At 34.3% G+C, this 13,925-nt stretch overlaps 2 long non-coding RNA genes across 2 annotated transcripts; both read left to right on the top strand.

Moving 5' to 3' along the window:
- The first annotated feature begins 3,843 nt into the window (after positions 1–3,843).
- Positions 3,844–5,348, top strand: LOC128371163 (uncharacterized). The gene is made up of 4 exons (XR_008322795.1): positions 3,844–3,870; positions 4,096–4,161; positions 4,425–4,721; positions 5,337–5,348. It is a non-coding gene; the product is annotated as an uncharacterized LOC128371163 (long non-coding RNA).
- A 4,562-nt stretch (positions 5,349–9,910) lies between these two features.
- Positions 9,911–10,564, top strand: LOC128371161 (uncharacterized). The gene is made up of 3 exons (XR_008322793.1): positions 9,911–9,922; positions 10,162–10,214; positions 10,382–10,564. It is a non-coding gene; the product is annotated as an uncharacterized LOC128371161 (long non-coding RNA).
- Positions 10,565–13,925: the final 3,361 nt, after the last annotated feature.

The raw sequence follows: 13,925 nt of genomic DNA, 5'->3' as shown, positions 1-13,925 counted from the left end.
TTCATAGATTCAGTTTTAAATTGGACTAGGTTTTATACATGGTGTATACAGTGAATGTGTTTGTCTTCCAGCTTCTGTGTCAGAGCCAGCTGTGTCTCAGACGTGTTTGTCACCAGAACAAATGGAGGTCAGCTGCTCCTCTGAGGGAGATGAAGTCCAGTTCATTTTGAGTTTGGACGATCACTTACTGATGCAGACCAGAACCCACAACCAGTCCCAGAGAAACTGGACAGTGGGCACACAGTCCTTGACTACAGACAAACAAGACAAAGCCCACATTTTGATCATCAGCTTATTTGGTCAGCTGACAGGAAACTTGACGTGTCGTGTTTGGAACAATGTTAGCAGAGATGAAAAGGTTATTCACCTGAAAAGCTGCAAAGGTACAGTGTTTGAAAGATGCATGGTCTCTTTCAAATATCAGCTCTTCACTATAATTTCATTTTTTTGTTTAAAAAATTAAACACAGTTAAATTCATTTTGAAATCACATTTTCTTCACAATTACAACTATACTACTTTTTTCTTTTTAAGATTTATTTGTTTGTTTAATTTATGCAAATCATTTGTCATGTGGGTGGGGAAATAATAATAATCTCAAACTCTCTTCTGACCATGAAATTATTTTCTTTAATAATCCACATTCAATGAACACCTGATGTAAGATAAAAATGGACAACAAATATTTGATAAACATATTGCTGATTGTTTGATATTTGTTTCTTTAGATTTTGCTCCTGGCTGCCCTGTTGTGACCATAGCTTTGAAAAGTAGCGTTGCCACCCTGCTCCTCCTTATGGCTCTGTGTGTTTGTCTAAGACATCTACGTAACACACGAAAACCATGACTGTTAATGAGGGTAAGTGAAAGACATGCCTTAATCTTTATTAATGCATATTTTACAATTCAATTCATTTACTTTATATTGATTTTAATTCATTTACAGATGTGCTGTAAAGTGTGTTAATGTTTTTTTTGTTACTTTTCCAGGTATTTCCAAAGATGACATTTTCTACTAAGTTGTTACTGTACATACAAAATGTAAAATAATTTTCGTATAAAACATTCATCCTTTAACAGCCTGAATTGTACAGCATCTGTCTTAAAAACGTGCAACAAATAGGCAGCTCTCCCAGTAAGCTGCGTACTTTTTTATTGTGATTTTTCATTTGCAGTTTGTTTGTTAAGCCTTCATGCATTTGATTTCCAAGTGTTTTTTACTTTCAGTGATTTGCTTTGTAATTGTGTTTGATACGAGAAAATATATCTTTTAAATAAACATATCGTGACACGCTCTGTTATTTCCTGTCTGTGTTTCACCATCTAAACCAAATCAAGGTCAAGCACAAAGAGGGGAGGTTTGCACACAACTGGTTATAGACAGTAGACAGCCTTTGCTTCCTCACTTTGGTTTTTAATTAGTAACTGATTAGTACTTTGGTAATGAAAAATGTACCATATGCATGACATCTTGATCAGAACCTCAAAGAACCACTATACTTTTTACTTTTAAAGATGCCAAAAAATAACATTTGCATTGAACATGTTAAATCTTTGTTGATGATTACTTTACATGTGAAACCAGTAAGTCATACTTTAGTGGCAAAGTGAGTGGTAACTAGAAACCACAAATGTCTATAAATGCACACATACCCAACACATATAATTAAGACAGTTACAAACTCTACTGCTACTAGAGCAAACATCACTATAATACTATAATAATGTCACAATGCAAATATCTATAATTACTACCCTACAAGATCTGAATATTGTCAGTCTAAGCTCTGCCTTCCAACTAGCTGGAGATTGGCACCATCATAACCTTCATCATTAGTCATCATCATCAACATCATGATGTACCTGTCAAAGATTTGAATCTACCTTCCCATTAATTTGAATGAGAAAGTGTGTCCAAACGTTAAGTAGTGTACAGTATGTAGTTAGTGTTACAAGTATTACAAAAGAGGATATTGAATTGCATTATGGGAATTGTAGTATGCAGGGTTTGTAAAAGCTTGACTCATACTGCATAGAGTATACACATTTGCGGTTGTATCTTTGTATACAGTGCTGGATGTTAGTTCATCATATCACCACAGGCTCCATCACTGGAACATCAGTCACCATTAATGTTACTCGGATGCAGACTGGGGAGAGAGGTGAGTTAGAACAATAGGGCTCAGTGTATGATGAATGTCCTTAACATTGATGTGATGTTTTTCTTGTTGTTTGTCTTATGAAAATGATCATCTTAATGAGAAAATTAAAGAAATACATGTTGAATAAAGTAAGCTAAAACATTTCCTCATTAGTCTTGCTGTTAATCAATGTTTGATACACTGTTATTGCTGCTTCTCTTTAACTAATAAAGATCAAAAAACGTATCCGCAAATGTCACAGCTCCTCAAAATGTTGAATGTCCTTCAATGAAGAGGCTACAAGGCTTTCATTGGAAACATAGAGAGAGGCCTTTATTTCTAATTGATAATGTATATTTGTTTTTTTCTTTTAGTATAAAGATCAAATTTTTGTCTGAGTGAAAAATTCAGTCACTTACAGAGGTCTCATATGGTATTTCAAAGTAACTACTCCCATCTTCTGGCACATGTACGCTACTACAAACCACAGCTGGCTGACATAACACACATACTGTACATTCACAGTGACTGAAAAATTCTATCAAATATGAGTTTTATATTAAATGTATTACATTTAATATCAGATAATGACAAAGACAGAAAAAACCCTGTGGCTTTCTTAATTGTCAGTTTCACACATAGTTTAATTCTGTATTATCTGTGCTGTGCGTGAGAAGGTTTAGTGACGCAGATATTTGTTAGTAACGTGAAATGTAAACTTAGAAACTGGGTTTCTATGTTGGGCTACAGAACATTGAGAGGCAGGAAGTGTTTATTTCTGCATTTTGCTGATGTGTTAACACCTCTCATCTACAGGTCACTCCTGTGCCTATGTCTCTATGAGTAAATATTCTGCATTTAAAAAAAATTGTAAAGATATTAGAAATGAGAAAATTCAGTGAATTTGGTTTTTACAGTGCCTGTTTGACAAAGGTACAGGATGTCACACCTGGAGACTTTTTGTGCAGCTGTGTCTGCAGCTGAAATGGTAACTCACGCCTCATAGTAAAGTAAACCATCTTGTGACTTGGAACCCTGATTTACTGAATATTTTTTAAAGTTTCATTTGGCTTTCTGTGTATTTCAGAACAAAGCAGAATTATTTTAAATAAGAGTAAGAAGAGTGAGAGTGAAAGGCAACAACTGGGACAATGAAAATTATACATTTGCATGATTCTATGATGTTTACTTTTGACATATATTTTAAAACTTGTTTTTTGCTAGGCATCACCAACTGTACATGACTGAAATATGCATGTGCAACTCAACAGTTTATAATTGCACTAATATAATCATAGCACAGTATTTATATGAGATTGCATAACTCCAATTTTGTCTCAGTTATGAACTGAGACAAAAAGGATGTAATTGGTCATGATGTATGTGATTTTGGCTGCATAATTTGTTCATTGCATGAATGTACTTAAATAAATATCAAAAGCCAAAAACTTGCATGGGCATTATTTGAAGTTTGAGAAACATATTTATGTCAGCAGTCTTCATTTGAGTAAGATGCTGAGTATGTACAATGTTCAGGAAGTGAAAACAAAAGCAGTAAATCATGGGACTGTGTTCACTTGCAGTTTGTGACAAAACAATAACCACTTCCTTGAACCTTCTACAACAAGACATCAAAAAGACAAGAAGAGCATAAACCAGCCTACTGTCAGTAGAAAATTCAGTTCAGTCATTAACAGCCACGAAGAAGACATTGCACCATTGTGAATGTGGTGAGTGAAAGATTTGACTTTTAATCTAAGCATGCTGAGATTAGTTCAAGCAGAATTTCATCACTGTTTTTCCTTATCTTATAGTTTGTAGAGGAACAAACTTTTTAGCATCAAAATGAATGACTCACTTAATTTAGCAATTTTACAATATATAACTACAGATTAAATATAAATCATTTAAATTAATTTAACATTTAAAATTAAAACTGATTTTATGTGTTACAGCATTAAAAGCAATGATTTTCATCTGCATGCTCATCACATCTACAGCAACAACCATTCTGGCAAAAGGTACACTTCACTTTTACTGTAGAAAACAGTATGATGATGATGATAATAATGCAATAAAATCATGATTTCATGTTCTATCTGGAGTAAATCTAGGTCTTTGAACAGTCAGGACATATCGATTTGTATAAAGTTGGCACAGTTATCTATTATTTCCTTTATCCTTCTAAAATTAATTGCTACACACAAATTACTACAAATGTTATTTGTTATCAGTGTCTCACATTGAGAATTGTATTGTCTTTCTTTTCTTTTAGGGTTTATAGAATGCAATTTGTCCGAACCGACTGGAGCTCACCAGTGTTTTGGAGCAGTGGGGCAGCCGTTGACTTTTAATCTTCCAAACACAACAAATAGGGAGGTTCATTTCACAAAGGATAAAGACAAGATGTTCAAAATTAGAAATAATCAGATAATTAGTCATCATGAGTCTGTAGTCTTCACCAAACAAACATTCAAACTCAATAAAGCAACAAAATGGCACTCTGGGGATTACACAATGGTAGAATTTGGATTGAATGGTATACAACTGAAAGAAGTGAAGGTGCATTTAGAAATACAAGGTATGTAATTTGTTTTTCGTGAAACACAAAGTTTGTTCATTACCAACTGTACATAACAAAAATAAATCTATTGTACATTTAAAACAGGAAAGACATTTTAAACTAGGCTAATGGACTGATTAAATATTTGTTCTTATTAAAAAACAAATACATATGTGACTATTAGAGCAGCAAGAAAGATTTCTCATTTTGATGAGATCTTTATTATAGTAATTACTGTCAAATATGTTTTTTATCATGCAGGGTTCTGTCTCTAGTTCAGGTGGATGCAGGGGTGGTGGTGGATAGTCTGGTATTCTGCTGATAAACAGAGGGGATACTGGGCTTTGGTGCTGATGGGAGAGAGAGAGGCTGCTCAGCTGAGGTCTCAGTTTTCTTTTATATTTTTGTCAGGAATTGTTAAACTATGCACAAATAGACCTCAAACATGCACTAAGGACAGTCTAATAACCCTAATCATGTTGTCTCTGCAAAAAAGCAACTAAATTGTTCTAGTCTCAAAATAGAAATAGGAAAAGATATCTGCTCTACAATTCACAGATGTGATCATGTGTCAATTTGACATTGGACTAGGTTTTATAGATGGTGTATACAGTGAATGTGTTTGTGTTTCAGCTCCTGTGTCAGAGCCAGCTGTGTCTCAGACGTGTTTGTCACCAGAACAAATGGAGGTCAGCTGCTCCTCTGAGGGAGATGAAGTCCAGTTACTTTTGAGTTTGGACGATCACTTACTGATGCAGACCAGAACCCGCATCCACTCCCAGAGAAACTGGACAGTGGGCACACAATCCTTGACTACAGACAAACAAGACAATGTTTCCAATGTCAGCATCAGCTTATTTGGTCAGCTGACAGGAAACTTGACGTGTCATGTTTGGAACAATGTTAGCAGAGATAAAAAGGTTATTCACCTGAAAAGCTGCAAAGGTACATTTCTAAATATCAGCTCTTCACTACTATTTCACTTTTTTATTCCAAAAAATGTATTACATTTATCAATTAAATTTATTTTAAAATAGGGTTAGGGTTACCTAACCGTATTGGCCAATACCCAATACCGATCTGATATCATTGTTGAATTAATAAACAGTTTACCTCGCCATGTGGAAAAGACTTATGGCATTATTTTGTAACTTTGTAAAAGAAATGCAACATGTCTTTCTTCTAGCCTCTGGTAGACTTTATTGCACTTAGTCTACAGTAACATAAAGAGTTAGTCACCTCTAGTTTTCACCTGGCTCACTGTCTCTGTACATATGGCTCTTTAATATAGAGATAATCATCATAGCCATAAAAAAGATCTCATTGTGCCTTTGCAGCAGCACAAGTTTATTTGTGCTGCTGAACGTAACCGCTGTGAAACAATCAGAAAATAATGTTTAATGATCTGATTCACTGGCTTTCAGCTGGTCAGTGCTCCCTCACTTCATTCATTTTCTAGCTCGCTCGACCACAGCCAACACAACAGCGTCCTGCATCCTTTAGCTCTGTAGCCGCTTAATGGTGGAGCATCTTTGTAACCTCCATTCTGTGTCCGGGCCTTTTATACAGAACAACGAGGCGGAATAATGTAGCAGTATTCCTGTCGTGAACAGACTCTATGAGAGCAGAGGAGAGCATCAGCTAACCATTAATGACAGATAACTGCAGCAGATGCTAAAGCTAACATTAGCTGCTCCTCTCATCTCTCCTCTCTGTCTCAGCAGGCGGAGCTGAGCCCTCACTGTGTGCAGCCTAGAGACACAGACAGCAGTGGAGAGTTGTCACAACTTAACTCAGTAATTTAGATGCAACAATGGTCTGCTTGCTTCCAACACCATTTTAACAATTAATTGATATTTGAAAATTCTGCGCGTGCCGCTGAAGCAAGACACAGCATGCATTGCAAATTGAAGTGAATAGATCGGCCCCATTATCCTCGGTCTAGCTATAAAAGTCAATATAAATATCGGATTGTGCATCCCTAATTTACACATCCACGAACACCTGATGTAAGATGAAAATGGATGAAAAGTTATATTTGGTAGCTATGAAATTGACACATCAGTACCATCATGACATCTAATTTGGTTTGACATTTGTTTTCTAGGTTGTACTTCTTGCTTCCCTGTTGTGACTGTGGCTGTGTTAACTAGTGCTGCAACTCTGTTTCTCCATGTGGTTGTGTGTGTTGGACTAAAACATCTACATAAGAAGAAAACAACAACAACCATGCCTGTTAATGAGGGTAAGTGAAAGACATGCCTTAATCTTTATCAAATAATATTTTCCAAAGCGTAGCATTCCTGGACATCACATTGCCACTGTGGTATTTTACATGTAGGTTACCACAGTTTCATATATTTTCTGAAAAAAAAAAAAAAAAAAAAAAATCTGCATTGAAGGTAGCTGTTGTGATATGTCCACATAAATGCACCATGAACATTGACTTGCAAAAAATAGTCCATCATGTTGATCATTAAATCTCCTTAGTTTAATGTTACAGGCTACCACTAGCATTGTGATTGAGAGCATGGACTGATTTGAAAATAATCCAATGCATTTTCATACAGCAATAATGTCTTTTACAAAAATAAAATAAGACTTCCTCTCCCTAATACATTTAAAATCTGTTTTTTAAAAACTTTTTTCCAGATAATTCTGACAATGAAATTATCTACTCAGATGTTAGGGTGATGGAGAATACAAGGACCACGTGACCCACTGCATATCAGAATAAAATACAATTTTCTTTTAAAACAAGAATTCAGTCACCAGCCCAGGCCTAAACCCAAACCATGACCTTGTTGGAAACCTCATGCCTGATCTTAACATGAAAGAGGTTTATTTTCTATTATTTTTTGAGTTCCAATTTTAAATGTGGAGTTTTTTTTAGTATTCATGCATTTGATTATCAAACATAACCTGCTTATATATGAATTAATTCACTGTTTTTGATTCATAATTTTGTTGCATTGTGTATATTTTTAAGTGCTTTGTCTTGTATATTTTACATGTATTTTTTAAATAAAAAACACATTGATAACAATTTTAGATCTTTAATCTAATTTAATTGTTTCAAACTAACTATCAAACCAATCACGTTTCTGTGAAAGTGGAGTCAATGCCAAAACATGGAGCTCATGAGTGACATCTGGAGGACATATACTGATATTGCAGCACTAGAATACCAGTAGAAGAAGAATAGAGTAGAATAGAGTACTGTATTAAGTCCCAGTGTTGCAGTCAATCATAATAATTTATAAAAGAAGAATATAACAATCATTTGAAACAACAATCAATGCAAAAAATGTGCACACATATAGTATAATGGCTGCTGCTGTTTTCCTGCCACTTTGCACAATTGTCAGTTGTATGTTGCTGTTTTCTTTGTGTGTGTGTGTGTGTGTGTGTGTTTGTTTGTTTGTAATGTCTTCATGATATGGTATGCATGGTTTGTATTCTTAAATCAATTCAAATTAAATTAATCCAAGCAATGTATGGATCGTTTTTACCACAAGATGGAGCCAAAGATCCAAACGTGTGACAACATAAAAGTAATGGCACAAAATCATAACAATACAGTGAATTTTCACTGAAATTTCAGTGTGGCTATTCAGATCTTGGACTGATGGACTCATAGTCTCATCCTACAGTTACAGTACACATGGGCTGCATACAGGCTCCTGTGTAGTTTAAACATAGCAAATAATGATGCTGTGACTTAACACTAATTTTGATTATTTATATGCACTCTGTGCTCACAGCAGAGGTCAAGTGAGTCTCTCCTGTGAGAGTTTTAAGCCTGTCCATTTTTATATTACATATTGTTATTGCTGAATATATCACATGGCATACTTTGATTATTTGAGAAAAGCATTCAGCATCAAGTCATTTATAGATTATTTAGTCTTTACTGTGTCGATTTTCACAAGCAGGTACTTGACCACAACATGACTGCGTGTCTTTCTCTGCAGCTCTTGACACATGTCTCATGCCGTGGCTGAAGCTGAGAGATAGGAAAATAACTGTGGTTTCTGTCGGACCACTCACACATTACATTATCACACCAAAGATGTTATTTCCTTTCACATTTCTCTAAAGGTTGAGCATGTTAAATAACATGGTTTCAAACAAAGACCAAAAGGGCGTGTTGAGAGGCAGGAAGTGTTCATCTCTTTGCTGTGTCCTTCATAAATAGCTTTAAGATGTGCTTGCAGTTGAGTTGAGTGATATAAACGCAGTAGGTTTTTATACAGCAGTCTTCCATTTAAGTTGCTGCACTTGTGTCTTTGTGACCAAATATTTAGCATGAAACTGTTGTGTTAACATTAAAATAATATAATGCATCCTTCATTATAATGCATTTTGTACAATGTTCGGGAACCCAAAAGTTAAAAATGATTGATCAATTTCTGGATGCTTTCTGGGGGCTGCATGTATCTCACACAGGAAACCTGTGGTTAAGGCCTCCATTTCACACAGTTAGTGACAGGACTGACACGAGCCCTCTCACCAACTGTGCAACATTGCCTTTGAAGAAATTAGATTTAAAAAATATATATGTATGTTCTGGCTGATCCTATCAAAATGAGTAATGTATTTCAAGTATTTTATTAAGGCATCACTTTCCACAGCAGACTGTAACATCTCAAAGGTCATCTGAGAACAGTGTTCTGTCATGTATTGATTATGACAATGTTTAAACATAGTCGCATGCAAAACTCAGTCAGTACAAAAAATAAAAAGTGGTTTTATCATGTGTAAATAACAGATGTATAACATTACACACATTTTTAAATCTGTAAGGCATCTTTTATTGTAGGCAGCTGACTGATTTACTAATCAGTGTGATATGTGTCTTGATTACTGGACTTACATCTATTGTATAGACATGCATTGGGACATCCTGGCAACTAAAATAAATAATAGTGGTGTACTTTATATTCATACCACTACACACTAATATTTTCCATTGTCAGGAAAAAAGTGTTACCATCATCAGGTATGACCTTTTGAAGTAGTTAAGTTTTTTGGCTATATGTTGTAATTATCTGTATAAGATAAAAGACAATGTGGTACAGACATACTCCGCTAAGAGCAAAGAACTGCTTCCTGTTGTTTCGCCTCACAGCAAAACCAGAAACAAACCTGACTGCTGACAGTAGAAAGCTGACAGATCAGTAAACAAGCCACAAAGAAGATACCCCATTGTAAAAGTGGTGAGTGATTTTCAACTTTTAAGACAGTTACTTGAGTTACAGTGTGCAGGAAAAAGTGTAAAATTTAATTACTTCTTACATGACTTTTACAATCTCTAAAATACATTGAATTCTTATGACCAAAACAAACTTTTAAGTATGCAATTATTCCAAACATGGTATCTATATTGTCCAAGAACAATGTTTATGTAAGCACCTTTTTAATTGAAACTAAGAAAGTTTGATATGTGTTTCAACAGAAAAATGATTTTAATCTACATGATCCTCACAGCTCTGGTGCCAACAGCAAAAGGTACACTTTATGGCTATTTTGCACTTAAGAATTGAACAACATATTCAAACATTTATTGATGCAATATTCTATGTAATTAAAAATAACTACTGTATCATATTATATGAGTGAGTACATGACTGAAACCACTGTTAGATTTATTTTTTTTGTTTTGTTTGTTCCTGTAGGTTTGATGGAATGTAATGTATCTGTAACAACTCAAACTCATCAGTGTATTGCAGCACTTGGGAAGCCGTTGGCTTTTCATCTGCCCACTACTGCAACAACGATAACATTGAAAAAAGATAAGAATAACATTTTAAACATAGTAAATAATAAAGTAGCTTTAGATAAGGGAAACCAAGGTCTCAGTGCATTCATCATTGATGGAAAACTCCGGCTGGATAATATAATGAAGAAACACTCTGGAGATTACCAGTGGGAACTGTTTAATACTCTTGGTGAATTATCAGAGAAAATCCAGATGCATCTAGAAATACAAGGTAAGATCTTTTTTAAAGTAGAATTTATTTCAATATTTTTATAAAATATAAACCATGGGGTGTGTGTTGCTATAATACAAATGTTGCATTTCGTAGCAAGAGGTAGAATTTACAAAAAGGTGTAACTGACTTCACATACTGTGACTCATACTACTGTATCATCTAACAGTATTATAAATACCATTTGCTCTTAAGCACATTCTACTTTGAGCATATAACTTGAATTGATGCATGTAATATCTTTATTAAAGTTGTAAGACATAGAGGTACTAATAGAGGTACAAATATTTAGGTGTTATACTTGGTAGTGGTCAGTGTATTAGATAAACTGAGCAAAAACTAAAGATGTGTAATAGAATAAACCTGCAATACATTCTGCCCTACTTAAGATCCTACTTAAAATATTTGAGTTTTTTTTTAAGTTTTTGGAGGTTGCAGTTAGATTTTATTTCATTATACTGAAAGATCTATTTATAGAGATAATATTTGATCTACCCTCCATAATTTATGATAGTGTAGTAGTGCCCTGTATACTAAATAATGTATCTCTATTGTATAATATCATATCCATGTAATTCCTGTATATCTGTTAAATAGTTTTAAAAGTTTCACATCATTTTGTAATTTATTGTATATACTGTATGAATATGTCTACATAAGGTGTCTATTGTCTATAGCTGACAATATACAGTATAGATAGAATAACTGCTGTTAGTTCTACAGTATATACAACAAATGGTCCTGGAGCTTTATGCTTTTTGGACTAATTTCCTTTCTCTGTGCACCTTGGATGTTGTGCCTGAAACCCCTAATCTGAAAATAAACAATACATGACAGTTTTCAGAGTTGGATTTTACTTTGCATTCGGTACTGTGTTTACTATATATGTGACTGTGTTACATTATACTGTCTTCCAGCTCCTGTGTCAGAGCCAGCGGTGTCTCAGACGTGTTTGTCACCAGAACAAATGGAGGTCAGCTGCTCCTCTGAGGGAGATGAAGTTGAGTTCATTTTGAGTTTGGACGGTCACTTACTGATCAAGACCAGAAGCCACAACCAGTCCCAGAGAAACTGGACAGTGGGGACACAATCCTTGATTACAGACAAACAAGACATTACCCACTTTTTGAATGTGAGCATCAGCTTATTTGGTCAGCTGACAGGAAACTTGACGTGTCGTGTTTGGAACAGTGTTAGCAGAGATGAAAAGATCATTCTCCTGAAAAGCTGCATTCAGCTGAAAAGCTGCAAAGGTACCATGTTCCAATAAATGTAAATACATTATTCAATTCAATTCTTTTTTTAAATCACATTTTCTTGACTAGTATAACTATACTAATGACTTTCCACTAACTAACACTGCAGATCACTAGGTCTTGTGGGTTGGAAGTCACAATCTCACACTCTTCGGACTATATATTTATTTTGATTATAAGAATGATAATTACACATCAATTGAACACTTGATGTAAGATAAAAGTGTACAAGAAATATTTGATTATTGATAGCTTTGACACATCAATGCCATCACAGTATCTAATTTGGTTTGATATTTTTTTTCTAGACTATCTTCCTGGCTGCCCTGTTGTGACCATAGCTTTGAAAACTAGCGTTGCCACTCTCCTTCTCCTTATGGCTCTGTGTGTTTGTCTAAGACATCTACGTAAAACACAAAACTCATGACTGTTAATGAGGGTAAGTGAAAGACTTGCCTTCATCTTTATTAATGAATATTTTACAAACCATACTTGACATTCAACTAATTTACTAATTAATTTATTGAATTTACAGACATGCAGTAAGGTGTGTTAATGCTTTTTTTGTGTTGCTTTTCCAGGTCTTTTCAAAGATGACATTCTCTACGAAGATGTTACATACAAAATGTAAAATAATAATGTCATTCATCATTTAACAGCCTGAATTGTACAGTATCTGTCTGTCTGGCTCTCCCAGTAAACTTTTATATTGTGATTTTTCATTTGAATTTGTAGAGTTGTTAAGCCTTCATGCATTTAATTTCCAAGTGTTTTTACTGTCAGTGATTTGCTTTGTAATTGTGTTTGATACTGGAAAATATATCTTTCAAATAAATATGTAGTAACACACTCTGTTGTTTCCTGTCTATGTTTCACCATCTAAACCAAATCAAGGTCAAGCACAAAGAGAGGAAGTTTCCACACAGCTGGTTATAGTTACAGTAGACAGCCTTTGCTTCCTCACTTTGGTTTTTAATTAGTAACTGATTAGTACTTTGGTAATGAAAAATGTACCATATGCATGACATCTTGACCAGAACCTTAAAGAACCACAATACTTTCTACTTTTAAGGACATTATATAATAACATTGGCATTGAATATTTTAAGTATGTGTGGATGATTACTTTACATGTGAAAACAGTAAATAATACTAATATAATAATAAAATAATACTTTAGTGGCAAAGTGAGTGGTAACTAGAAACCGCAAATGTCTATAAACGCACACATAACCAACACATATAATTAGCAATTAATTAACCCTACCACTATTAGAGCAAACATTACTAGTATAGCTGCTATTGCTGCATCAATAACAGCCATTATTACAATTAATAATGTAATCACAATGCAAATATTCATAATTACTGCCTTATAGGATCTGAACATTGACAGTCTAAGCTCTGTCTTCCAACTAGCTGTCATAACCTTCATCATTAGTCATCATCATCAACATCATGATGTGCAGTACTAGTCAAAGGTTTAAACCCACCTTCCCATTCATTCGAATACTTTTGATTAGTAGTGTAAGAATTTACTAGTGTTTCAAAAGAGGATATTGAATTGCATTATTGGAATTGTAATATACAGGGGTTTTAAAAGCTTGACCCATATTGTTTATTTTATCGAGAGGCCTTTATTTCTAATTGATAAGTATATTTGCTAATTTCTAAATTGGTACAAAGATCTAATTTCTGTTTAAATGCAGACTGAAGTTAATTCTCAGTTAACAGTTAAGTGTAGAATATGTTGTCAAAAACTCAATCACTTACACAAGTCTCCTGTGCTACTTCGTATGTAGCTACTGCCATCTTGTGGCACTTGTACGTTACTACAAATCACAGCTGGCTGAGACATAAACATGCATACACTCACAGTGAATAAAAAGGACAATAATTCTTGAGATGAGTAATCAAGCACAAGAAAGTGTTAAAAAATAGCGTGATTATATTGTAAAATGTATTAAATTGAA

Source organism: Scomber japonicus, chromosome 13 (assembly GCF_027409825.1).
Source record: "Scomber japonicus isolate fScoJap1 chromosome 13, fScoJap1.pri, whole genome shotgun sequence".
NCBI lineage: Eukaryota > Metazoa > Chordata > Actinopteri > Scombriformes > Scombridae > Scomber > Scomber japonicus.
This window is presented reverse-complemented; position numbering and strand designations above follow the sequence as displayed.